At 35.5% G+C, this 25,878-nt stretch overlaps 1 long non-coding RNA gene across 1 annotated transcript in view; it reads right to left on the reverse strand.

Annotated features, from left to right (window-relative positions):
- Positions 1-8,652: 8,652 nt before the first annotated feature.
- LOC149918323 (uncharacterized) overlaps positions 8,653-25,878 on the reverse strand; it is a 77,041-nt gene continuing 59,815 nt past the window's right edge. The window contains exons 2-3 of the long non-coding RNA XR_016466543.1: positions 19,953-20,066; positions 8,653-8,823 (exon numbers count right to left, since the gene is read on the reverse strand). This is a non-coding gene — a long non-coding RNA (uncharacterized LOC149918323). The remainder of the gene's footprint in view (positions 8,824-19,952; positions 20,067-25,878) is intronic.

Consider the following 25,878-nt stretch of genomic DNA (forward strand, 5'->3'; position numbering starts at 1 on the left):
TATAGCATGCATTTTTATTGTATCCCTATAAGTATGTTTATTTCTATTTTTATGTGGTTTTGACAAATTTGATCAATGAACATTTAGCACAATCGTAATGTCTATCAAAAAAGAAGCAAATGCCAATACATACCACATATCATATTCTTGCCATATTAAAAGCAAAGAGGGCTTACACAAAGTAGAAGTTTCTTAAGTTAAAATTTAGTTAAAACTTTAAGCAGTATGTTGATCCCTGCACCATCATGTTGTAAATTAGTGGCAAAGAGGACATCCAGATTTTTGGCTGCACAAAATAAATAACGGGCACCAATCATGCCACTCATTTAAATGTGTTACTTAGGAGAATATTCTTTCAGCATCTCTGTTAGGTCAGATCCTGAAAACTGTGAGAAAGTCATTTTCCCCTGGCTTCACTGAAGTTTCTTTTCTATTTCAGCAGGGTTTCACAACAACATATATGAGGAACTATTGGGATGTCAGTGGTGTAACCTGTATAAATAAAGAACCAGAAGAGTTGTATGCCCTCACCTGCTGAGGCTGTTACTCATCTTTTCTTTGACAGTCTTCCCATCAAACAGGATTAGAGTTCGATATGGTTCATTTGTGTCTTAATGGTTACCTTGAATAGTTAACATAGGAGCAAAATGGGCTGTCACCCTGAGAAAATGCCAGTTGATGTATTTGATCCCTTTGAGCAGGATTCACCATTCCAAACAGACATATTGACAACAAAACTCCATTGTAAAATTTGGTTTTAGTTGAAAAGCATTCAATCTTTAGAGTTAAAAATGATACATAGCTGCAGGAATGGTAGCTAGGGAAGGCATTTCAAACCTTTTAAGATACGTAGTTTTGTTGCCAAGGAAAACCTTAAAATACACTGTGACACTGAGCCTCAAAATAGGTCTATGTTCAAACAAAGTATAAATATATGTCTCAAAAACTGTTAATAATACTATGTTTTCTTTCCTAAAAGAAGTAAGACTAGGTAGGTATTGCCCATTTGTTCATTTGCCAAGTAAGTGTATTAACGGGACCACATTCAGCACTTTTTGAAGAATTTCTTATTACAAATGTGCAAGTGCTCAAATCTTCTGACAGATAATTGTGTTTTAAACTTTAAATACTTTCATGATGAATTTTTTGAGGCAGGTGGTGGTTTGATTAAATTTTTAAGAACTCTGATTATGCAAAGAATATGAAAAGTATTGCATACATTTGTAAGCTATTTCTTAATAACATTTAAACACATTCTTCTTCATGAAGTATGTTCTGGGGCTTGGAGAGTAACTTCCAGTTTCTGTTTTAGACATTACTATTTGGTTGCATTTAGGTGGCATAAAGTGAATTTAATTTAGGGCTAGTATCAGAGATTCATCTTTGTCAGAAAGCTTTTTTTTACAAAGTTTTACAAAACTTGAAGAATTCTTTTTGCTTCAGTCTTATGGGATTTTGTTTATATGTTTATTTGTGGTACTCTGAGTTTGTTGTTGTTGGTTGTTTTTGTGTGCATGTGTGGAAGATTTAATTATACTGGTCCTCTAAATCAAAAGTGAGCTTAGTATTATTCAGACAGTGTACCATAGCAAGAATCTCAAATATTCACATATCAGAAAACCTGATTAAACTGTAAATTATCATACATTTCAATGTCCCAGTAGAAAGATTTAGTGAAAGAAATTCACTCCAACCAGATGCTTCATAAGGAGCACTGAGCAGTCAACACTACTTATTCCAACCAACATCTGAACAGTAAAAAACCACTTGAAATTCAGGTGTGGATCTATAGACTCACCATAATTAATAGACAGCCTGGACATTTTACTCCAAAATGTGTCAGTACTGTTTTTGTGATGCTTGGATTGACAGGGAAAGGGAAAAAAAAACAACCTCTAAAAATTAAGCTCCTCCCATCCATTTATCGACAAGACACACATATAGAATAAATTGCCATCTGTAGTTGATAGCTTTAAAATGTACCCCTGCAATGAATACCCTTTGAGTGTGAGCCTAGGTTTCTTTACATAGTGAATGAGGAGAAGTAGGGGACTCACTGGAAGCATCCAAGGCCAGGCTGGATGGGGCTATGAGCAACCTGGTCTAGAGGGAGGTGCGTCTGCCTATAGCAGGGGGTTGCAACTAAATGATCTTAAAGGTCCCTTTCAACCCAAACCATTCTATGATTCTATGACTCTGAAATTGGTTTTACTGTCTCAGATAATCCCTATCTTAACATAGAAATTTCCTTGATCAAACTGGACTGCTCTTGAGCCAGAAAGAAATCTTTAGGGTTGTAAAGCTCATAAGATCACACGACATTGTTGACAGCTCTCAGTGATGCCCTGAAGTCACTGGGATACTGTTTACAGGCAATAACTGAGAAGTTCCACTTATTTATTTCTCCACTATGAATCTCTTTAGGCTTTTGACAGAGAAAATACTCTGAAAGAAAAAAGTGATTTTTTAAGGTGGAAAACATGAATGGGACTGCCTGAAAGAACAAACTCATTTGCTCTGCGAAAGTTGTTAAGAGAATTCCTTCACAGTTAAACTGTTGGAGTACTCATCTCAGCCTTAATGAATGAAATTCAGAATCTAGTGCAACTAGAGATAGTAAGAGATGAGAAATTGTTCTGCTTCAGAGCTCCAGAAAGTGAGTTTCTAAACTGGAATCTCTAACACCCTTGGTAAGATCCTTGACATGATGATCAGTGCTGGGAGAAGTAACTACTATAAAATTTACATTGCCAGTCTGTACTGGTTATGCATTTTTTTTGCTGGATGCATCAAGATGAGCAATTTGAGCACACAGTTCTGGATTCTGGATACATTAAACTCATCCAAAACTTAGCTACAATGTGTTGTACATCCTTATTTGTACATGGCATGGATTATATACCTCTTGGCAAATACCATGTAGGAAGGTGACAGTTATCCCAATAACATACATTAGTTGGAAGGAAATTCCGTATTCAAGAGAAGAGCTGGAAGAAAATACCAGATAACTCGTTGTTGGGGTACAAGAAATGAAGGAGAAGAGAAAAAAAATAAGATTTGGTCCAGCTGACATTAATAGCAACAAAAAGACAATCTTGTAATGTAAAATGATCAGCAAACTTAATAAAAGGCAGTGTCATCTTCCTGGAATTCAATGTCTGCAGTTCAAGCAGCAGATGGTGGTGATACAATTCTCAACTACAATTCAAGACAAAAAACTTGCCAGCTATAAATTTACAAACTACAAGATTTTAGTGCACATTCAGGTGTTCTTTCATCCATCAAAAAGCAAAGTTGCAAAATTCCTAAAATATATATTAAGAGGTTTTGCTGGAAGTCTGCTGAATATTTCATTTTCAATCATCTAAAATAGTAGTTACAAAAGAATGCCTTTAAGCTGAAAATGTAGCTTTACAAGCAGAACAGCCCATTTTGGGAAACGACCAATGCCTTTCCTCCTATTTCTGCATTTCCAAGAGAATACTTCTAGCAGCTGGCTCTGCAGTTTTCATTTTTTAGTGTCCTATAAGATCCTGCTTGCTGAAAAATGTTGCCAGTTACTAGTCACATAATCTGAAGACCATATACTTTATCACTGAGTGGCAGAATATGTATATATACATTAGAAAAAATCTGCTGACTCCAAACATGTTTATTGCTATTTTGAAGCAACTGTAGAAGGTCAAATACACAATTAAGTAAATTCAAATTTATCTAGGATTGTGATATCTGCTGACGACTGACATTACGACATTCAAGCCTGAATATAGCACTCATAGAATCATCAAGGTTGGAAAAGACCTCTAATATTATCCAGCCCAACCATTCACCTAAATCAGGTCAGTACAACACCTAAGCATTTCTTGAACGCCTCCAGAGATGGTGACTTCACCATCTCCCTGGGCAGCCTGTGCCAGCACCTGACCACTCTCTCAGAGAAGACCAAGAGCACCTGGGTCCAGTTCACCTTGGCCTTGAAAGTCTCCAGGACAGGGCATCAACCACGTTCCAGTGCCTCACCACTCCACTGTAAAATATTTTTTCCTTATATTCAACTTAAATCCTCCTTCTTTGATGGCTTTTTTTTTTTTTTTTTTTTTTCTCTCTTACAAATCCTGAAATTCTAAGGATTTATCTTTCAAATCTCTTGGTCCCTTCTGTTTCTGCTATATATTTTGGAGGTAAGATTATCAAGGATGGACTGTGTTACGTAAGGTAAAGACAGAAGGAAAAACTGTTCTGATAAGAAAGTATCTCCAAATTTTTGCTTTCAGGATTTCTTGACAGGGGAAAAGAAAGATGTTTTAAGTTTCTGAGAAAGTTAAAATTGATAAAAGATATGTATTCAGGAGGATTACAATGATCTGAAAAATGTAGCAGCCTGGAAATACCCTTTAGCAATTCAAGGCTTCAGAGCTTAAGTTGATTCAAGATGATAAATTAATGCTTACTTGCAATTGCACAATGGAATACACAATGATTTCCAACAGCTCAATTCTTGATCTGACTTTTAGATACTTTTTACTTATTTCTCATAATTACAGGAAATATGAAAAATTCACACATAATGAAGAATAAGAAATAAGTCTCTTATTAGTTTTATTCAAGCTAATCACATGTTCTCTTCTGCATTAGATAAACCTCTGAACTTCAGAAAATAAAGATTAAACAGCAGTTTTATTAGTAGTTACTAATATAGGAGTAATAATAGCAGTTAATATTTTTAAGAGATACATCATTTTAATGTAGGAACTATTTTGCTTTTCCTGTTCTTATTCTTTTAAAATTACAGAAAGGGGGGAAAAAAAGAACAGAATGTTTTCATTAGTAGAAACTCAACTTCTGGTAGGATGGAATAAAATAATAATACTAAAAAAGATAAACCATAAACATCTCTTTAATCTTAGATTAATTCCAGTACCTGAATAGGGCCATACAGAAAAGCTGTGGTGGGATTGTTTATAAGGGTATGTAGCAGCAAGCTGATGGGAACTAGTTTTAAACTGGAATAGAGTATATTTAGACTAGATATTAGGAAGAAATTCTTTACTGTGAGGGTGATGAGACACTGGCACAGGTTGCCCAGAGAGGTTGTGAATGTCCCCCCTCCCTGGAAGCATTCAAGGCTGGGCTGGATGGGGCATTAAGCAACCTGATCTACAGGAAGATGTCCCTGCCTATAGCAGGGGATTGGAACTAGATGATCTTAGAGGTCCCTTCTAACCCATATCATTCTATGATTCTATTCTTTCACAGAGAAAGGAACTTCAGCTTGAAAAATGAAGGGAAATTAAGGCTGCACAGAAGAAATCATGCAAGCCACAAGGTGACTGGGAGATGTACAAAATGATGTATTACTGCAGGAAATATCAGTGTGCATATCAAAGAGGGAGTTCAAAAGTTGTGTGTACCATAGGCTTTGTAACTGGAAACAATAAGGAGAGAAAAAAAAATGTTGCCTACTTCTCAGTTGTCATTGTCCTTTCCACTCATTAAGAAATGGGGAATAAAATCTAAGTATGCAAACATAGCTAATAAGCAAGTGGTTCTGGATGCCTGCATTTGCACTCAAAGAAGGCCTCTGGAAAAGAAGATACACTTCTCAGCTCCCCCTGATCCTCATGTTTCAATTCTGCATCAGGGAGTAGTACTGTAAGCTCATCCCTAAATTCACCTCTAATTTTCCTGTGCCAGGACAGTTCTGCCACCCAGTTCCCCAGGATAAAACACAATAACCTGTTTTTTTTTTTTTCCTACACTTATTCACATCCTATGTAAACAGGCAGGAAAACTTATCCCAAGGATGTGGAGCTGCCTTATACCTATGCACCAAAGGGAAGGAACTGCTGACACAAGGGATACATTTTAGCTTTGGTTTTTCTTTTTTTTTTTTTTTTTTTTTCTTTTTGAAGAAAGGAATGAGAAAGTCCTCCTCAGTTTCCTTCTTCTAGCATACTCTGGGAGCAAGAAACAGGATCCTCCCATCAAAGATGATTATTCCTCATCTTCACATTAAAACCTTACCTGAGACTCCAGGTGATAAATGGGGCCCCCCTGTGTAGAGCCCATTCAGATAGCAGAGAACAAAACTCTCCTGCTGATATAGAGAGCAGCACAGGAACACATCTTCTGCATGGCATGAAATACTTACTGGTTTGGGGTCCTGATAATCTCAGTGATAGCAGTCACCTTTTAAACCTCCTGAAAATCCACTCTTGCTAAGGAAAAAACACTTTTCTGAATATCTCACATCTGAAATCTTACAAAGGTGGTAGTACCACAGCACTGACATTACAGATAGGAAACTGGAAGATTTATTAATTCACTTGAAGCTGCAGAATGAGTGCAAAGTAAGGGAACAGAGTTCCAGGGGTGAATTTACAACAGAACATAAAATAGAACAAAACTCATTCTCTGGCCCTGTGGGTAAAATCACAGAGAAAATAATGGTGGCTGAACTCTTTTCTCTCAGGGAACAAACAGGTCCTGCTTCAGTATGGCGATGGAGAACGGCCAATGGATGCTGTTGTACAGCTGTGTTCAGCCACTTGCTGGAAGCATGCTAGATAGCCTAGGTCAATACCATGCCAGGGAGGAATTATCAGGAAAGCTAATATTTTTGAGCAATGGCCAGGAGCAGTGAACACATTTTTGTGGTTAAAACTGCAGTTGAAGAAGATCATAGTAAAAAAAAAAAAAAAAAAAAAAAGACAACATATTGGCACAAGCTGCTGTTTCAGACATCCAGCTGGAGGGTATACATAAGTTGGAGGCAGAGATACACACTCAAAGATCAAGAGTCAATAGGTATCAGGCAGTTAAAGAAATTCTTATAAGATACTGTAATTAAAACGTCTTACATTTGGACAAGGAACCCAGTATGTGACAAAATTGCTATCCATTAAGATTTTCTGAACTAGACTTAACTTGGTCACTTGTTGTTGGGTATCATTGCATTTAGTTAAAGCTTCACGCTGCTTTTTGGCTGTAGATGACCAATCCTTTCAAAGCTGTTTATATTTCTGCAAAAGTACCGTTCTTTTATGCTCAATAGCAGTAAATACATGCACAATCTTGCTACTAAAATTCTACCTTTGTGCCAGAGATCACCAACTGAGGATTGAGACAACACAGACAGATCATAAAACAATTTCTGAAATACGAAGCAGTAAGAGGACAAACTCAACTCATGGTATGACTATGTATGTCCTAAAGATGAGTGAGATAGGGCAAGCATGGAAATCAAGTCAGCCATGAATCCTATAATACAACAGTATGGCCCTCAGGTATGAAATCAGAAAAAAAAGATGACTGTTTAACATCTGAAGATGTGCTCGCTATTTTATATATAGCAATATGTTACACAGCTATGCTAGGAATATTTAATTTGAAACTTAATTCTCATTAGTCACATTTCTTGACTGAGGAACATAGCAAAAGGTGGAAAGGATGCTGGCACGTTACAAACCTCACAGTAGTGCCATAAAATCTTAGCTGACAAAACATGAAACTAATGAATTGATTAATGCTGTTATCAGAGTAGGTTTACCCTTAGAAAATTCAACAGATCAGGGCACTAATTTTATGTCTTCCCTGTTAAATGAGGTATGCAAGCTTTTAAAATTCCCCCTTCACACACAGTTTCCTATCAGCCAGAAACAGATGGGCTTGTAGAATAGTTTAATCAAACACTTAAGCAGATGCTAAGAAAATTCATCAGCAGTGAACCAAAACATTGGGATAAATTGTTACCTTTTGTTTGGTTTGTCTATAGGGAGGTCTCTCAATCATCAATTGAATGCTTCCTATACCTTTCAACAAATGCTCAGGAGACAGAGGCAACTAAGCAAGTTGTGTCATTTGCAAATTACCCAACACTGGTAGTATCATATTTTCACCCAGATATCATCATTTTTTAATTTTGTTGTTCAGTAAACTAAACGAAAGCCATGAACCTGCAGATAGATCCACACATCTAGAAGGATATAATATATACATGAATTATTTTCTATGATTCTATAATAGTAACTGACTATAAATAGAATTATCCAAGGGTTGGAGCACCTTCCCTATGAGGACAGGCCAAGAGAACAGAGGATGTTCAGTCTGGAGAAGAGCATGTTATCAGCAGATCTGATGTGGCCTTTCAGTACCTAAAGAGGTGCTGTAAGAAAGAAGGGATAGACTCTTTAGAGTGATCTGTGTGGAAGGGAAATGTTTTCAAACTAAAAGGGGGGAATTTTAGATTGGATATAAGAAAAAGGTTTTTTGTGAAATAAGTTTTTTGTGTGTGTGTGTGGTGAAGCACTGGCACAAGTTGACCAGAAAGTTGTCCCTAAAGACATTCAAGTCAGGCTGGATGGGGCTATGAGCACCTGATGGAGCTGTAGGTGCCCTTGTTCATTGCAGGGGATTTAGAGTGGACAATCCAAATTAGAGTCTAAATATCTTTTTTCAAAGAAATGTACTGCCCTTTCCCCCCAAGGAATACTATAGCTAGTGTGCTGTAGTGGTTGAGACAGTGCACAGCAGAAAAAGTCCCTTTTACAAACCTGTTCAACTTCTCAATGGAAGAGCTGTTATTACATCTGCTAAAAAGGTTGGACTCCGAAGTAAATTCACACATTCTTTTTTAAATTTTCATCCTGCTAATCCATTTTTCTACTTGTATGGGACAATTTCATGTTCAGCATAGCATTTATTACTACTTCTCCATATTATACGCTTCTTTACCCAGGAGGCTATTGCCTTCATGATGAATTATCCATCTGGACTTCTCAGGTAATCAGCTCTCACAATGGTTCTCTTTTGAAATTCACATATCTGTGAGCAAATGACAAAAGCAGAAATAAAACCCTGAGTACCTGACACTTTGCTTTAATTGCACATCCCAGGCTTTTACTTTAAATGCCCAGAAAATTTACCTTTATTATACTGTTTAGCTTAAATACTGCTCCCAGATTAACATGTAATTTAAAAGCAACTATCATTTTCCTCTTGTAGAAATTATTTTCTCACAGTAACATCCTCTAGAGTTGCTAAAAATATTCTTGCTATACAAAGCAATAAATGTAACACATATCTGCAAACATTATAATTTATGGTGATTAAAACATGAAATAGAATTTGATATTTGGTCTTTGAGACTTCTGCAGTAATTTGAAGCAGACAGACCTAACAGCAAATAATGATATTTATGCCCCCTTTTCCTCAAGGCTACAGAGAACACTAGGGAAATCTATGTAAAAAGATATTAGCTACCTAGAAGATATTTTATACTGGGTTTTCTGTTATCTTCATCTGTAGAGTGCATTTCGTTAACCACTCTGACCAGCATCCTATCAAAGAAGAGAGAAGATAAGGAATAATCATACTTTTATTTTAGAAAAAAAAAAAAAAAAAAAAGAGGGTATCTGTTCTTCATGACTGTTGGCTTTTTGTCAGGTATAAAAGTGATTAAGTGCACTCTCAAAACAGAAAAATCCTATAAATCAGATGTCTTTATTATTTTAGGACAACTATAAACACAGATTCAAGAAGAATCTGAAGGATCAGGCCATCACCTCAAGGGAGCCCTAAAGAATATCCATGTGCTCCTTCAGGGCAGAGAGACACGGGAGTGGGAAAGGCATATTCTCATCAGACCTATATACTGCATGAAATCCCTCACTAGAAGAAATCAATCTACACCAGGCAGTAATCAGCTCTAAAATCTCCTCACAGGAATGGTTTTTCTCACTGCAAGCCATTCTTAGACGCTGTATTGCAGAAAACTAACAAAAAAAACTAATGCAAAATTCTCTCAAAAGCATTCCAATACAGAAGGTGATTTCATTTTTTATTGAAACAGCTTTTATTTTGTATGGAGATGAACTAAAAAACTTGACAGAGATGCAGTTAAAGGCGGCTGTTCTGGAGATCTTGCTCATGCTTTTCACATTAGGCATATGACTGTGATCATGGGAATCTGTTTATGTCTCTATCAACAGGTGTAATTTGAATGTGTTTTCAGAGAAACAATCTATCTCAACTAATTTCAGGCATAAAGGTTCAGTCACCCAGCTAGATTTAACTGAACATATCTGGCTACTCCATTCTTCTGCCCATATTTTTGCTTAGTGCATGTGACCTCTGAAGAGAATAAAAAAATAATAAAAAGATTAAAAATTTCATAGCTACATAGACACCACAAGAAGAAACTATGCTTGTCATGGCTCAAACTTGAAGCTGGTGGGAGTTTTTCAGCCACTGACAGCCCAAAAGCACAGAATTTTAGTGTTTAAGAGAACTTTTATCAAGTAAAGCAACATTGAAAGAACTCTTGTAGGTCCAGACTGACTGAAAAATTAAAGTTATAGTGCAGGAATCACTTTTGTCCCCCATCTAAATACATGAGTGGAGGAAAAAGACACAAGACACACAGATCAAGAACACACACAGGACCTTCCAAATTATTTCATCACTCAAGCTGTATTTGTTACCATATACGTATTCAGTACCTTCCTGTCTATTTAGGATGTCCTTGTTATGTAAAAGATTGAATATTATGGTGCTTTTATAAATGAAAATCACTGATCCGTTTTTGAGACATAATCCTTTCTAGATTAGAATTGTTCAAACATTTCTTTCATGAGGTTCAAGTACACTCCTAAGAGAGCAACACAGCACTGTAGTTTGTTTCTTTATTTTGCATTACACTTGTGTTGTTTGTTTATTTTAGGGAGCATTTGGAAAGTTGTGTAAAGAATGAGGATTCCTAACCTTGGGAAACTTCTGCACTCCACTGCAGCACTTTTAGTTTCAGAGTTCAGTAGATCTCCTTTTAAACTGTAATATTTGGGAAACAAAGAGGACTATTCACAGTTCATTTTCACAGCACATTCATACCCTTCTTAGACTGAGCTATTCAGTTACCTTCACTATATAAGCATTAGAGAAATAATCATTTTATAGCATTAATCAAAAGAACCAACTTTCAGTAGAGTCAGCATAATCACCCTCAGTAAATTACCTCATTCTACTCCTTGCATTCTGATTTCCAGTATATAACGCTTTGAAATAACAATTTCCACTTGAAAAAAAGGCCTTAAAAATGGGCTGTCAATCTCAACCTATGATACTGTGAATTCCATTTTAATTTTATTTAGGGAAAAAAGTTTAAATGATTTCTCATTGTAAACTTCAGATAAACATAAAAAAGGAAGGATGCAAGAAATCACAGTTTAAAATTCTAATAAAGCTGATTAATTTCTAATAAAAGTATTACATTCTAATCTCATAACATAGTGACAACTTTGAATTCTTTACATAAAACTTGCTACCACGACACACATTTTATCAGTTCCAGATCACTTTTGTTCTTAGAAAATATCTTTATGGCACACATAAAACCTACTATTTGGAGAAATTGCTCCCATTTCTGGTGACATTGACCTCTCTTATGCCACTGCTAACAGCAACACAAGGAAAGATCTGTAGTGCACCATCTCTAACAGATTTCATGACTTGGTGGTTTTCTGCAGATAGTTTGATTTCAGTGGACTATCGCCAATGAACAGCTTCTTTTCAAGAAGTGAGCAAATCAACATTAGGACTGAAAATTCCATAGGAATATGTTCTCTATTTTGGACAGAACTTTCTTTTTTTCTAAGAGAAACCACATGAATTAAATTTGTCTCAATTTACTTCTTCCCTACTCCTCATGTTTTCCTAGTCATACCTGGAGCCTGGGCAATTCATTACACAAACATTTTTATGCATTAATTCAAGTTTGTCTGATCTATGCTCTGTCATCAAATCCATTTAAGTGGTCATTTCAGACATGTGCTAGCCCAGAGAGACAGATTTCCTGTATATGGGAGTCACAGCTGTTGATTTCTCAGCTACCAACAGCACTATCAGCAGCATTGTATTCCCACAGCTGATGACTACTGATGATTAACACTTCTGTATAACTACTTGTAGTACCTCACACCATCTTCAATGTTTAAACACCTCAAACAGATATGAAAAACATCACAGAGATAAGTAGCCAGTCTTGATAGACAGTCCTGTTATTCCTATCTGGTACTATAAGAATTCATACAAAATTTCATATTATCATTTAAGCAAACAAAGTAGAGAAGATGCTTCAGGGAAAAAGATGTGTATTGCTGGATCTGCCAAAAGTTACACTTTCCTACTAATATTTCTGTTAGCTCTAATCAAAAATAACCATTTCATTACACTGCCAAAAATTCCTTTATACTTTATAAACCAAGTCCACAATTTCAGTTCTCCATATGATAATTTTTCAATAGGTATTTTTCAATTAGCTACAGCTTTTCAGTTATCCTTAGTCAATTATCACAAAAAGCAACTTCCTCCACTAATCAACAAATTCACAGGTTCCTTGAATGTTGTCAGACATCAGAAGAGGACCTACTGATATTTCATCTGAGCACCTAACACCTCAAAATTTCCATCCTCAAAGTAATAGAGAAGTTCTGATGTATTCATTTACAAGTCTGACAAACATTTGAATAAAAAAATACTTATGAAGCTAGTGCAGCAATCCTGACTTTTTTCTATAGTAAAGTATCAAGGAAAACTGGAAGCACTTAAGAAGTGAGGTCTATTATATATTGGAATTCTATGCTTTTAAATGGAAAACTCACCCCACCTCCCGCAAATCAGAAAAAAAAACAAGCTTCCGTTCACTTATGTTGAAATGCTGGTTTAGGATCCATGATCTAACAGGAGTATCTAGGACATTACATTTCTTAAAGTGTTTCTCTGATTTAATGTTGCCACTCTACTCTTCCTCAGACAGTTTTCTCAAGGGTTATAACAGAAATGGTCCAACTTCTCTTGGTATGGCTTAGCATTGTATTCAATACGACTAGAGTTATTTACCTGTGAAATAACAGGAAGAATTTTTGTTCAAATAAGTGTCTCTAGTTACCATGACAGGACTGACAGCTATTATAACATTTCTGATTATGAAGATGTTGTGTATAGCTGAACTACTTTTAACAGTCTCATTTGATATTATTTTTTACTTTCTTGGTAAATAACCAAGACCTTATAAGTGTTATAACATCAGGCTAAGTTCCCACTTGAAAAATTTGGTTTGAGAATATCTGCACCTGAAATGTTTTGTATTTGTATTTGTTTTCTTTCCCCTCTCTCAAGTAGCTATCACAACTAAACTGAAATCTGATTTAAGAGAGAATCTGAGTTATTTTCAAAATATAAATAATTTATAGCTTTCTATTGGCTTTTCTCTGAGAAGTTTGTATCTGTACGTAATTGCAGCAATGATCAATAGGAATGATTATTAGAACTTCAGTTCATAACTATCAGGTCAGATCTTGTCTTGAAGAAATGAACCCATGATCTTTCAGCTGGCTGTATTCAAAAATCTTTTGCCAGGTAGATTCACATTACCAGCAGAAAAACAATTCAGTTTTATTATAAAATAATTCATGCAAGTTTGAAGTGCGCTGAGTGATTATATGATGCATCATTCTGAGGTTCTTTGTTCTATCTTTGTTCTGAGGTTGTTCTTCTATCAGATTCGTTGTAAAGAAGGCTGTGCGTAGGCATCTAGTTATAAGAAGAGGGGGGATTTTTGCTATAAATCTCCTAAGGACTAAAGCTTCAGAAAATACCTGCCATTTACCACATTCTCTGACAGGTTAAAGCAAAGATCTGTAGAAAATTTGAGCTTAACAGTGTTTCAGTATATACTGTTGGCTCATTCATATGCTGGCTGCTATGTTCAATACAGAATCCAGGGTGCCAGAAACAAATAATCACATTCCACATGGAACCTATACACCCTTGTTTATTCACTTACAAACAGAAGCCAATTACTAAATGCAGAGCTAGTATCAGTGATAAAAACAAAAATGAACAATCTAAGAAGAAAAACAATTCTGCAAGTTAAAGTTTCTATGGCAACATTGACTTGGACAGCTTGCTACAATAATGAATAATTTCTGTTCTTTTAAGTGGGAGATGAAGGCAGCGAGAACAATGATGGAATGCAAACATGGACAAACACCTACACTTTGTCTGATCAAGCATGCTCTGTCATATGCAAGTGACTAAAGACCAAGTTGAAGGTGTTTAGAAGTATATCATCATCATATCTTGTTTAGTTACCATGTATATCTAACACTTTTTAATTTCTGGTTTAAGGGGTACTCTTGCAGTCATCAGCTGAATCTACCTTGTACTTCTTTAAGCCAGTCTTGTGGTGTATCACTTCCCAAAAAACAAACACTGGGAAAAGTATCTGAAAGAAGTTTAACTGCATGTTTTTAGTTGCTTTCTGTATCTTAGTCATGCTTTAGTGTAAACCAAAATGAATAAACAAATTGCTACAGCATCTTAATTCAGTGATGTAAGATTGTGAATTATTTCCTGCAGGATAACTGTCTCCACAGTCCTAAAGTTCAGCTAAAGGTCAGCTAAAGTTTCCAGATATAATTCAATATGCATAGCATAAGACCATAAGATAGGCATGGAAATATTTATGAAGTATAATAAAGAGGTTTTGAATGCAAAGAAAAAAAACAACCACAGAACTGCAATTTTGAGGAACTGTGTATAAAAGTACTCTCCCTCATATATTTCTGCTTAAATTTTCACTCAATTTTCACTATGCATTGCATCAAGACAATCCAAAAATTGCATTTGATAAAAACAGCTTCCTTCCCCAAGATTTTCCTTCATTTTGGGATCTTAAAGCATATTTGTTGGTCAGAGTAACTTTCATCCCATTATAGCCTTGTTCTACACTGATATATATGTTATAAGAGAAAAGTTTTACCAAGTGATAGAACATTACAGTCCCTATTAGAACTCAATAGAAAATCACAGATGTGTCATTACTTCTTACTAAAGAAAACTATGCATAAAACAGGCACTGACCCACTGACCTACAGATGACAGCCTTTCCTCAAAAGGCCACCAACTCTTGTCACAAAAAAAAAAAAAAGGGGGTTTATGGACGAGATCTCAGACAGATGGAACTAGGAGACAGATCCTGGGTGGACAGAGTTTCAAAACTGTGCTCAGAGCAGGCTACACCATTCAAAGCACCTCTTCAGTTGATAAAAGTAAAATCATTTATCTATTTGTAAAGGCTTTTCTGTACAGGAGGTTCTATTCACCTTTCTCTAAAAAGTCAGTCTGCAAGGTAAAGCAATGCTTGGAAGAGCTGTCACAGTTATGATTCCGATTTTGAGAACTAATACAGTGAATAGAAGGGAAGGAAGGAGACAAGCTTGTCATTCTAATCATCACAAGTTGTTTTATGAAATGCAAATAAAAAATTTCATTTTATTGTCTCAAGTGTTTTTTATACTTATAAACTTGGTAAGCACTCCTATTTGTTCCTTAAAATGTTAGAAGTATTAAGTGTGAGACATGTACGTCCTGTGAAAAAGCTGCCTACTATTCTCAATATTATAGGTATTGAAACAAACTTTCCCTTTTATTATGCTGATATCCCTCAGTAATCTGGCCAGGGATATAACCTCCCCCCCTCTCTTCAGCACCCCTCCTCTTTTCCTGCTCACATCTGGTTTCATTTCAGAAGTAGAATATAGTACCAATAATCATCCCCTAAAGAATGCTACAGTCACCTCCAGCTGATGAAAACCTGAGTTGGTATATGGCAGTTTCAAAGGTGATGATAGATTGTAAAGCAATGACTCTTTTCCTCTTAAAGGGAATGCAGTGAGAGGAACCATGCTCTTGTTAACCCCTTTCCATATTTCATTTACTGTTGGCTTTATTATCATGTTTACTTTCCATTAGTTTAAGCTGCAACTAAAAATTATAGCAAGGTTTTACTTCTATCTCAGCATTTTGGATTTTGCTCTAGGGTCTTCATTACAAATAAACCATCAAACTAACAGATGTGGCAAGCTAGCTATATTTAGCAACCTATAACTTTAGCTTGTGTTTTACTAGTTGAAAATATGAGCAACTGACATCGCTGCAGACAGCAGGAAAGAAGAATGAACTCATATACAAATCCTCAACAGCATTCATTATTCTTACCTGACTAAAACATTCTGCTTGGTCTTTCACTGAAAGATTTTCAAACTGACTCTGCTTTGAGACAAGCTTATTTCATATATATTTTGAACATAACCCTTTACTACTCTACATTTAAGTTTTCAACATAGTTGTGATCAAATTCTGCTTCTCTTGATGGTATGAAATTCCAAATTATAACAAATCTCATTTATTAAGCTCAGATTTACATTATACTGCTTGGAATCTCAGTTTGGTAACCCAGTTTTCATAAATATCAAACTATACTTGCAGTTACTTGATTTCAAATGCACTAAAAATGTGCTTGAGAACATGCTTGTGGCTGTATAGTAAATTCTAGCACAGCTTTGTTGTCAAAAATGTTATAGTATGCATCTACTACAGATAGACCAATATATCTATACTTCATGACAAGAGCAGTGCACACTCCCCAGAGTACCTTGAAAAACTGCAATATCTCACTTTCCAATCGCTCTAGATGTTCCATATTACTCAAATTTCAGTGGACTTCTGAAGTGCAGAAGAGCTCACAAATAATGATTCTTAATAGATGAAGGACAGGGAAATAAACCAGAAGAGATATGTGGTAAGATGTAGGCAGAAAGAGTCAAAGCAACCTCAAACCCTAGCAGTCTGAAATATGCATAGATGTTAAAAGTAAACTGTTAAGGCCTCAAGAAAGAGAGTAGGAAATAGAAACTCCAATGTTAGCCTGATTCTTGTGTCACTGCAAGCCTCATTCTTGCCTTGAGTATCATATGCAGTAAAATAAAAAAAACAATTGTTCAACAGCAAGGTTTTCAAGCTGTGTGAAGTGCTTTGATAGTCAATGCAATTCAGCCAGAAATTTGCCTTCAGATCTAATTAGATTTTGAAGTCACTTCAGAAAGTAACCTGGACTATTTGAGAGCAGGAGTCATAGCTTAGGCTGTTATACAACAGTTATTCCAAATAAAAAGATGTAATTGTACTTAGGACTCCAGCTTCGTAAGTCTTAGAAACCTTGAAATGGAAACATCACTCAATTTGTCCATTGCTATCTTCAGTAGTAATGCATTCAAAGTCTCCTGGTTTTGATAGATTGAAAGTATAAAGTAAAAGTTTCGGATCTTAACTGTTCACAAACTAAACAGGCCAGGTGATCATTGTCTCATTGTACCATGATAGACTTCCAGAAGCCAGAACTTTCTTCAATTTTAAGAAAGCCAAGAATAACTCCGACGGGGCAGAGGTTTTTCTCTTTATTGTCCCTGTAGACAAAATACATGCAGTTGCAGCTATTTTAACAGTTACACTGATCTGAAGAGCTGGAAGCAACATCCTAAAGGAAATGAGGAAGCAAACTATCTCAACAGCACAACAAAGTGTTTTTCCTCCTGGAAAGCTCTGTACTATGAAGATACTGACTAGCATAACAATAAATTAAATGTAGGGTTGGTCAGGTGCTTTTGAAGATCTTTCTGTCTCTCCATCCAGAGGAAGAAAGGCAACACTCATCCCTGACAGATGCTACAAAGACTGTTAGACACCGGATGAACATTGCAAAAGTTGTACATAACTTCCAACTATTGTTGGTCGACAGGCACCTGGGAGTTCTGTATGCTTTTCAAATATTAAAGTCTGACAATGATTTTTTTTTTTTTTTTTTTTTTTAATGTATTATGTTGGTGTAATTGCTTGGAGAAAAATTTGGAAATTATTTCCAGAGCTATGAAGAAAGGAAATCCTATCAAGGCATGCAAGCAGGACTGAAGAAACAGGAGTACATTTTAATGCACTATATATCATGCTGCATGACAAAGCTCATCCCAAATAATAGTTCTTAAGACCAATGTAAAAACAGGCATGCTGAATGCATGCTGGCAGGGGATCCTGCCACCTAGTTGTGTGCAGTAGCAGAACAAAGGTGCATCTCATACATGCATTTGGGTACTCTGTGTCTTTGAGCTTGGAGAGAGGTCTGCAGCAGTCATGACTCCGACCACAGCTCTCCTATTTGTGAGCTTGGGGCTAACCTATCTTTTAAGCAAGCTAGATATGCTAAATTTCAAGATGCTGCAAAAAGACAGGATTAGCCACAGAATCATAGAATCACTAAGGTTGGAAAAGACCCAAAGGATCATCCAGTCCAACCATTCACCCATCACCAAAGGTTCTCGCTAAACCATGTCCCTCAACAAAACATCCAAACGTTCCTTGAATACCTCCAGGGTTGGTGACTCCACCACCTCTCTGGGCAGCCCATTCCAGCACCCAACCATCCTTTCAGAGAAGTAGTATTTCCTAACATCCAGCCTGAACCTTCCCTGGCGCAGCTTGAAGCCATTCCCTCTAGTCCTATCACTAGCCACACAAGAGAAGAGGCATACCAACAACAAAGCAGGGAAGTAGGCCTCTCATTTCTGTAGTTTTGCTTAAGTCCAAAAATATCCTGAAGTAAAAAAAGTTGCAGTGAAATGGAAAGATTTGTGTTTTGTGTTTTCCTTTTTTTTCTTAATGCTAATATACTTTGTTTCTGAATTCTACTTTAGTACTCCAGACTGAATTCTGAAAGATCCATGGACTTCTTTAAATCCTTACCATACTACCCATCAGCTGATAATTCAAAATTTATGAATGCTGATAATAATATATACTTGTATGAAACTTTAAAGGAGATAATGGCATTGCCCTTAATGTTAGGCTACAATAAAAAAAAGTCACAAGGTTGATTAATACCTAGCTTAACGCCAGCTTTAACATATTGATGTTCCGTGATGATGCTTCCTTTTCAGTTTCTCTTTCAAGCAGAGAATAAGAGGTATCTCCAAATATCACTTACAGAGGAAAACTAGGATATATCACATATTTGACTGTTGCTTGCAATACTAGGTTTCTTTTCGGTTTTGTTGCTTAAGCTAACAATTCAATTTAAAAGATACTCTTAGGATTAAGCTGCATCCAAATTGGTTTTGTAATTATTTTGTTTTTATAAGAAATATATTAAGCCAGCACAAAAAAAAAAAAAAAAAGATGAATCAAATACCATGCGGGCTATTTTACTCAGATCATAAAATGTGAACAAGTTACAATGAAATAAACATTATTTGCACTTTCCCTTTTATTTTTGCAACTACTATCAGACTTGATAAGGCAAGAATCATGAAATACAAAAGGTGTTAGGAGGAAAATAATTAAGTTTAACATAGCCAGAAGCCAACACTTCACTACAGCATGGCAGAAATTTTATGTTAATGAGAAGGCACATCTTCTGAAACAGTTTCACAACTTTAAATAACAACTGTTTTTCCTTCTAGGCAAGCAAACAATAAAAGTCATTTTCTAAGTTCTGATGTCCTGCCATGACCTACATATAACTTTCAAAACAGGACTACCTTCTGCTTTCAAAACAGGATGACCAGACAACAGTATTAGACTAGGATCTCAGATTACTTTTCCTGAAGCTATAACATTAAGAACCATATAACTCCAAACAATACTTCACAGAATCATGTGGGTTAGAAGGGACCTCTAGACATCATCAAGCCCAACCTCCTTGCTAAAACAGGTGCCCTACTCCAGGGTCAAAATAGTCCAAGATAAATAAAGAGGGACTGGTCAGTTAATATAGTAGCTGGTGTATAGGAGGATGCTCAAGGAGCACAGAAATGTCACTTGAGAGTCAGAAAAGCAGCACGCACAATCTTAAGTAACCTCACCTCTTGCACTAGGAGTCTCACCCACAGATCTCCTGAGGTAGGATCACACCAAGAGCAAGAACTGCTACAAGACTATTATTCATGTCACACACAAAGACGCTAAACACCAATTCTAGAATTGACCCTCAAAAAAGAGCACTCAATCAATATCCAGTTAAAATTCAAAATTTAGTCTTGCAGATCAGCTGTTTTTCTACTCACCTTATATTCCACTCATCTCTGATTTGACAAAAACCTTGCTATGAAATCTTGCTGAAATCAAGGTAAACAATATCCTCCGCTTTCCCACCATGAAGAGAGTAAATCATTTCCACCCTAGAAAAGAAAAATCTTTATCAGGCACAGCTCACACTGTGTAAACACATGCTATCCACTGGCAGTCAATATCCTGTCGCCCAGATGCCTGTAAATGGCTTCCAATAACATTTTCTATTCTTTTTGCCCAGGATCTGAAATTTAGAAATATTTATTTCCTCTCATGTTCTTTATTGACCTTCCCCATTTCCCAACAAGCTGTGGGCAGCATCTGCCATATTTTTGTCATTAGAAAAGCTTGCCAACTCATCATTCAAAACCATGGCTTCCCAACATTTTGAACACTTAAAAAAAAATACATAGCAGTTATGAGGAGTTGAAACTTCATGCATTATTATCTTCCCTTTCAAGTGACACCCCTCCACATGTGGTCTACAAATAACATTAGAGTCAAGATCAACATTTCTAATTCACCTTCTCATATTATTTCATAATGCAGACTTTCCTGTTATACGTCATCCTTAGATTAATAGAGTTGTGGTAGCAGTAAAGAATATTTAGATCCAAATGAGTATACTTCCTCTAAGTACATATACATAGAACCCAAGACATATTGACTTCTCCACAAAGGAAATCCCACTGCTAGTATTTTTCAGTAAGGGTAACTGTCTGTAAAAAAGACTAGATTTAAATAAACCAAGATTACTACAAATCTCCTAAATGCAGCAACTATTATTATCTATGAAGAGATCACAGATAGCCAGATAACATAGAAGTATCTCAACATCAGGATAAAACTGGTATGATTTTTAGTTATTGCACAAAAATGGATCTTACAACATACTCCACAGCCAGCTACCTAAAAAACAACAGAGAAACAAAGAAAATAATGAGAAGAGAAAGGGAAATTCCATAAGCTCAGGGAAATAATAAATGTAGAAGGCTAAACGTCCATACCTAGTATCTATAGACCCTTATTTCTAAACTATTCTTACCATAAAACAAAGATACCCAAGAAAATTCTCTGCAGACACATTTCAGAAAAACAAACTACCTACAGAAGATCACGAGAACCCTTAAATTTATTCATTTTTCTTTCCTTCCTTGCCAGTAGCATCCTGCCACCCCTTCATTCTCAAAAACTGAGACAGTGAGCTGATCTGTATTATACAGACATGGACTTCTCCTGCTTCCAGCAAGCTTTACTTGCTAATTAGACCTTAATTAAAATGAGCTGCAGCTGGTTTGTGACCCTACCCTCTCCCCAATCCCAATGCCCAGTTTCTAATTTCAGAAATAATGAAAATTCTCACAAGGCAGTATGGTCTGGATGCTTTTTTTGAGAGCTTATTTATCATTTAGTATTACTTGCCCCTTTGCCTGCATCCCTCAACCTTCTCTATGTGTATAAGTACATAATTTCAAAAATAGCTTTTTTCTCTTTTTTTTTTTCTTTTTCTTTTCCCTTCAGTTGTTCTTTGCACTTTAAGATATATTCTTGCCTGCAATGTTCTTTTTTTTTCTTAAGTTGTAAAATTATTTCAGTTGTTGTATTGATGAGGGCTTTGATTTGAAGAGACTGAAAGGTTGACAATAAAGGCTTGCTAAAAGATAGTGCATATGTCATAGATTATTCCCACCTACTGCTGCCAGTGCATTTTAGCTGAGGCTCATATCTATTACTCCCCAAGAACTGAGCCAAAGGCCTGCCTTTCCATTAAATGGAACCAAATTCCTTTTGTTGTTGTTGTTGTTGTTGTGATGAGGACAAATATCCACAAAGGATGAGGCTAAAGTTCTCAGTCTCAAACTGAGAGTTATAACCTGGAGTCATATGTTTCTGCAGGGATAAAAAGTCTGGCCAGCATATTAACAGTCTGTGTTGCATCAAACTGTGTGTCTGAATGTATTTCAATTGAACAAACCTCATTTTGTTGTATTCTCTTTCTTGTCATATTCCTAACTCATTGTCCCAGAAGTTAATCTGATACAAGCCAGAAAATACACTAAATTCTCCAGGTAATGCTTTGAAATGATTGCTCTACTAGACAAGTATATCCTTGACTGTAATTTTATGCTAAAGAAAAAATTATCTGAGGGAAAATAAGAGGAAAAAAAGAAGTATGCAGATGTGTTTGTGTAATTCTGAGAGAGCAACTTGAAGTCATGATCTACTTCTCCTATTTAAGAAGTAAGAATCATTTCCCACTTATATACATCCCATAATAGAATTCAATCCATGCAGCACAAGAGGAAGAAGACAAAGAGAAATACAGGTTTATTATTCTCTCAAGAAGAGTAGATTGTAAGTGGCATGCAGTATAAAAAACTTTTCTATATAATGACAGCACAGTTGACTTAGCTGCTGTTAGGTCTGAAAGGATGGTACTTGCATGTGGAGCATGCAGCAAAAGCTAATTACAAACATACCTAAAGTACTATTTCTTTGTGAGAGAGAAGAGCTCTGGGCAGACTCCCCAGCTTCATCAGAAGGTTTATAAACATCTCAACTTTAATCTGCGAGCTTAAAGAATACAGTAGGGAGCCTCTGGTACCATATATAACAGCAACAAATTAATGAGCATTCTGCATTGGTTTCAAGCCACTCCTGACAACAGTGCTGTGCAAAGTGGAAACCATTGATAAGCCATTTACCTCACTGTCCATTTTCTTTACTGGTGTTGAATAAGATATTCTGTGCCCTCGACTTCAATTTTTGGCTTGCAAAAACATGTAAGACTTAGGGCCAAGCAGGACTTTATGTCACAATCACACACTGTAATAACTTCACCTTTGGCAAGGTATATATAAAGTGCATGCTAATCACAGTGGACTTAGTTTCAAGATACTTTCAAGAAGAATTTGATTTCAGAATTTGATTTCAGACTTCCAGATCTATACTGTGATTTTATTTCTAGAGGTAACAAGATTTTATGTCATGCAACAACACATATATTTCTCTCTTGGTCAAATGATAAACATTCTGGGTTGATTTCCCCCCTCCCTTCACATTCAAACTCAAAATAAATGATTGAAATGCTTACATTCAATTATACTAATTGGTTCGTACTCAGTATTAGAATAAAGAAGAATTACATCATTTCAGGACAAAATAAAAAAGAAAAAGAAGAAGAAAAAGAAGAGGAAGAAAACATTCTTCATTCTGAAAATATCAAAATTATCCAGCTATTACAAGTAGATAGTAGGAAATAAGTATGTAGTAGGGAATAATAATTCATAAAAAATTGTTCACTCACTGGAAATGAAGTTAGATCTACTTGCCTTGGTACTTCCTTCTTACCTCTTCCAGAAAGAAATTCTGATATGGATCAGAATATTTAATTATTAATGCCGGTGGAATGGCTATTCTTCATAACTGTTTTTGTTTTGTTTAGTTTTGTGTAGGTGAAGGTGAACTACTGTAAATATATATGTAAACTAAAAGGAGGAAGGCAAAGGAAGGGCCAAAGTAATAAAGATCAAAGTCCTAGTGCAAACATTGTTGGACCAAGTTAGAAATACCTCAGTGAAAATTTAAATATGCATGATTCCATCCTAAAGAAAAGAAATAATAAAAAACTGATACAAACATTCTACCTCGTGTGTGTTTCCATCTGAGTACCTAATTTAGAGAAAATACAAGTTAAGGAAAGTATTCAGATCAGATATAGCTTGAAGAGAATTTCATGAGGCAGCACCAAAAATCACCTTTGTTTTCAATTAGTTTTCTAAGTAAATATAATGCATTTTAGCATTTGACATGCAGATGACATTTCTCATTTACTTTTTAATCTAGAAAAAAAACAGCTTTTATCCCTTGTTCATCAGTTGTGGTGACTTATTTCTCTACACCCTCTTTCTCATAGTGTATTTTTCTTTGAGACTGAAGTGGAAAAAGTCCTTAAATATCCATCTACTAGCAGTTTGTTTCTGCCATTGCATTTGTTTGTTTATTTCTTTGTTCCCATTAGAGTACAGTCAAATATCTTTCACAATTTGAGAGGTCCTCACAAATGGAATCCTGGATCTTTCTGTTTAGAGATACTGCCCATATGTGTCAAACTCCTGTTGTGTGTGGATAACTTCCTATAATCTTTCTTTTTTTCTTTTTTTCCACGTAGATCTACAGATAATTGTGGCAAATTCAGTGAAACACTTTTAATAGTATCCTCCAAAGATAGTTATGTTGGATTATATTGAATGCTCTGTGTGCAGTCAACAAAATAGACAATTGTTGATTTTACCTCTTGCCACACATTTTAAAATTGATCACTTCAGCGTCTTCTGTTCCTTTTCCTTCACAGAGAATTTTCTTTCACTACAGACAAATGCAGTCCATTGAATGACAGAATCTGCCAAGCTACAGTGAAATTTCTTACTGAAAATTCAGCAGACATCCTCAAAGACAGCACCTTCTCTTCAAAATGAGTCCTTCCAGGAGAAGTTCATCCTGAATGTTGATGGTAAAGAAAAGTCATCTAAGAAATAAATAAGTTTTAATTTTTTTCAAGGTCTCTCTGTCTGATGAGTATGACAGAAGGAAGAAGACATGGGAATCTGGCCACTTAATGGAAACACAGAAGAATGACTTGGAATAGAAGAACTCAGCAATTTGAAAAAAACATCATGTGCAAGATGTGTTTAATCCAAGCAGCTGATTAAACTTCTCATTACAAGAGAATGAAATAAGATGTTAAAATAAATTATTGGGATTTGAATAGCTAATAGATAAGCTATTATGAAATAAATAATAGATATGCTGTGAAATAAAAAATTCTTAAAGGAAAATATGTATTTTTTCTAGCAACTTTACTGGTAGAAATTTAGTGTTGTAAAAATCATGCTTTAAGACTTCCCCACAACTACAGTAAGTTTAGCCTCATTTTGTTCTTCTATAAATGATCCTGAAGAGAAATGACAGTGAAGAATCATTTCAGAAAATGACAAGATTAAGTGGCCAGAGGTGAATACTTTTTAGTAATACAGTGAAAAATGAAACAACAGGAAAATAAAGAGATGTTCTGTATTTTTATGTACATTTTTATGGACATAATTTTTATTCCATGAAGGAACTATAGAAAGAAAATCCCTCTAAAAGTCTGCTGCAGAAAGTAGCTTGGGTGAGTTCCTTGTGTTGAGTCATTCTAAAATATATGGAATTATGCCAGAGGAAAGCATTGATTTCTCTATGTACATGAAGTCTTGCCTTGAAAATATTTTTGTTTTTATTATATATGGCATAATATTCGTAACAGCGCTTTAGCAGCTGAACAGGAATATTTATCTATCTTCAAATGTTTTAGATTTTTACGTTTTAAGTGAGATTTGGAAGTAAGAACAATAATTTTCTGCCTACAAGAAATTAACATGAACAATATTTAAAAAGCATTTGAATGTCTGTTTAACAGAATTGAAAAGCGTAGTTTGACACTCTTTACAGTGGAAAGCAGAAGAGTGAATAGTAAATAAAATATCAGGAGAAGATTTTGTTTTCTTATTGGAGTAAAAAAAAATAATTTATTTCACAAAGAATTGGCCTCTTGTAATTATTTGGAATTAGAGGGAAGGTAATATCAGGGAAAAAAAACAACAACAAAAAAAGCAAAAAAAAAAAAAAAAAAAAAAACACCATGTAATTTGAGAAATTCCATTAAAATATAATTGATTCTAGGAAAAAAACATACATTTAAAGACCAAAGATTCCTTCTATTGTAAAGAATTCTGCAAACATTACTCCAGTGAATAAGATGGTCTCTCAGTTTCATCTGTGTTCTCTTGATGTTTTTCCAATACAATTCCCTTCCAATAAATATTTCAGGGCTCAGATTTGCAAAAGATTTTTTCCATCAACTTAAATTATTAAATCACATAA

The sequence above is a fragment of the Phasianus colchicus genome, chromosome 4, assembly GCF_987193195.1.
Source record: "Phasianus colchicus chromosome 4, bPhaCol1.hap1.1, whole genome shotgun sequence".
Lineage (NCBI taxonomy): Eukaryota > Metazoa > Chordata > Aves > Galliformes > Phasianidae > Phasianus > Phasianus colchicus.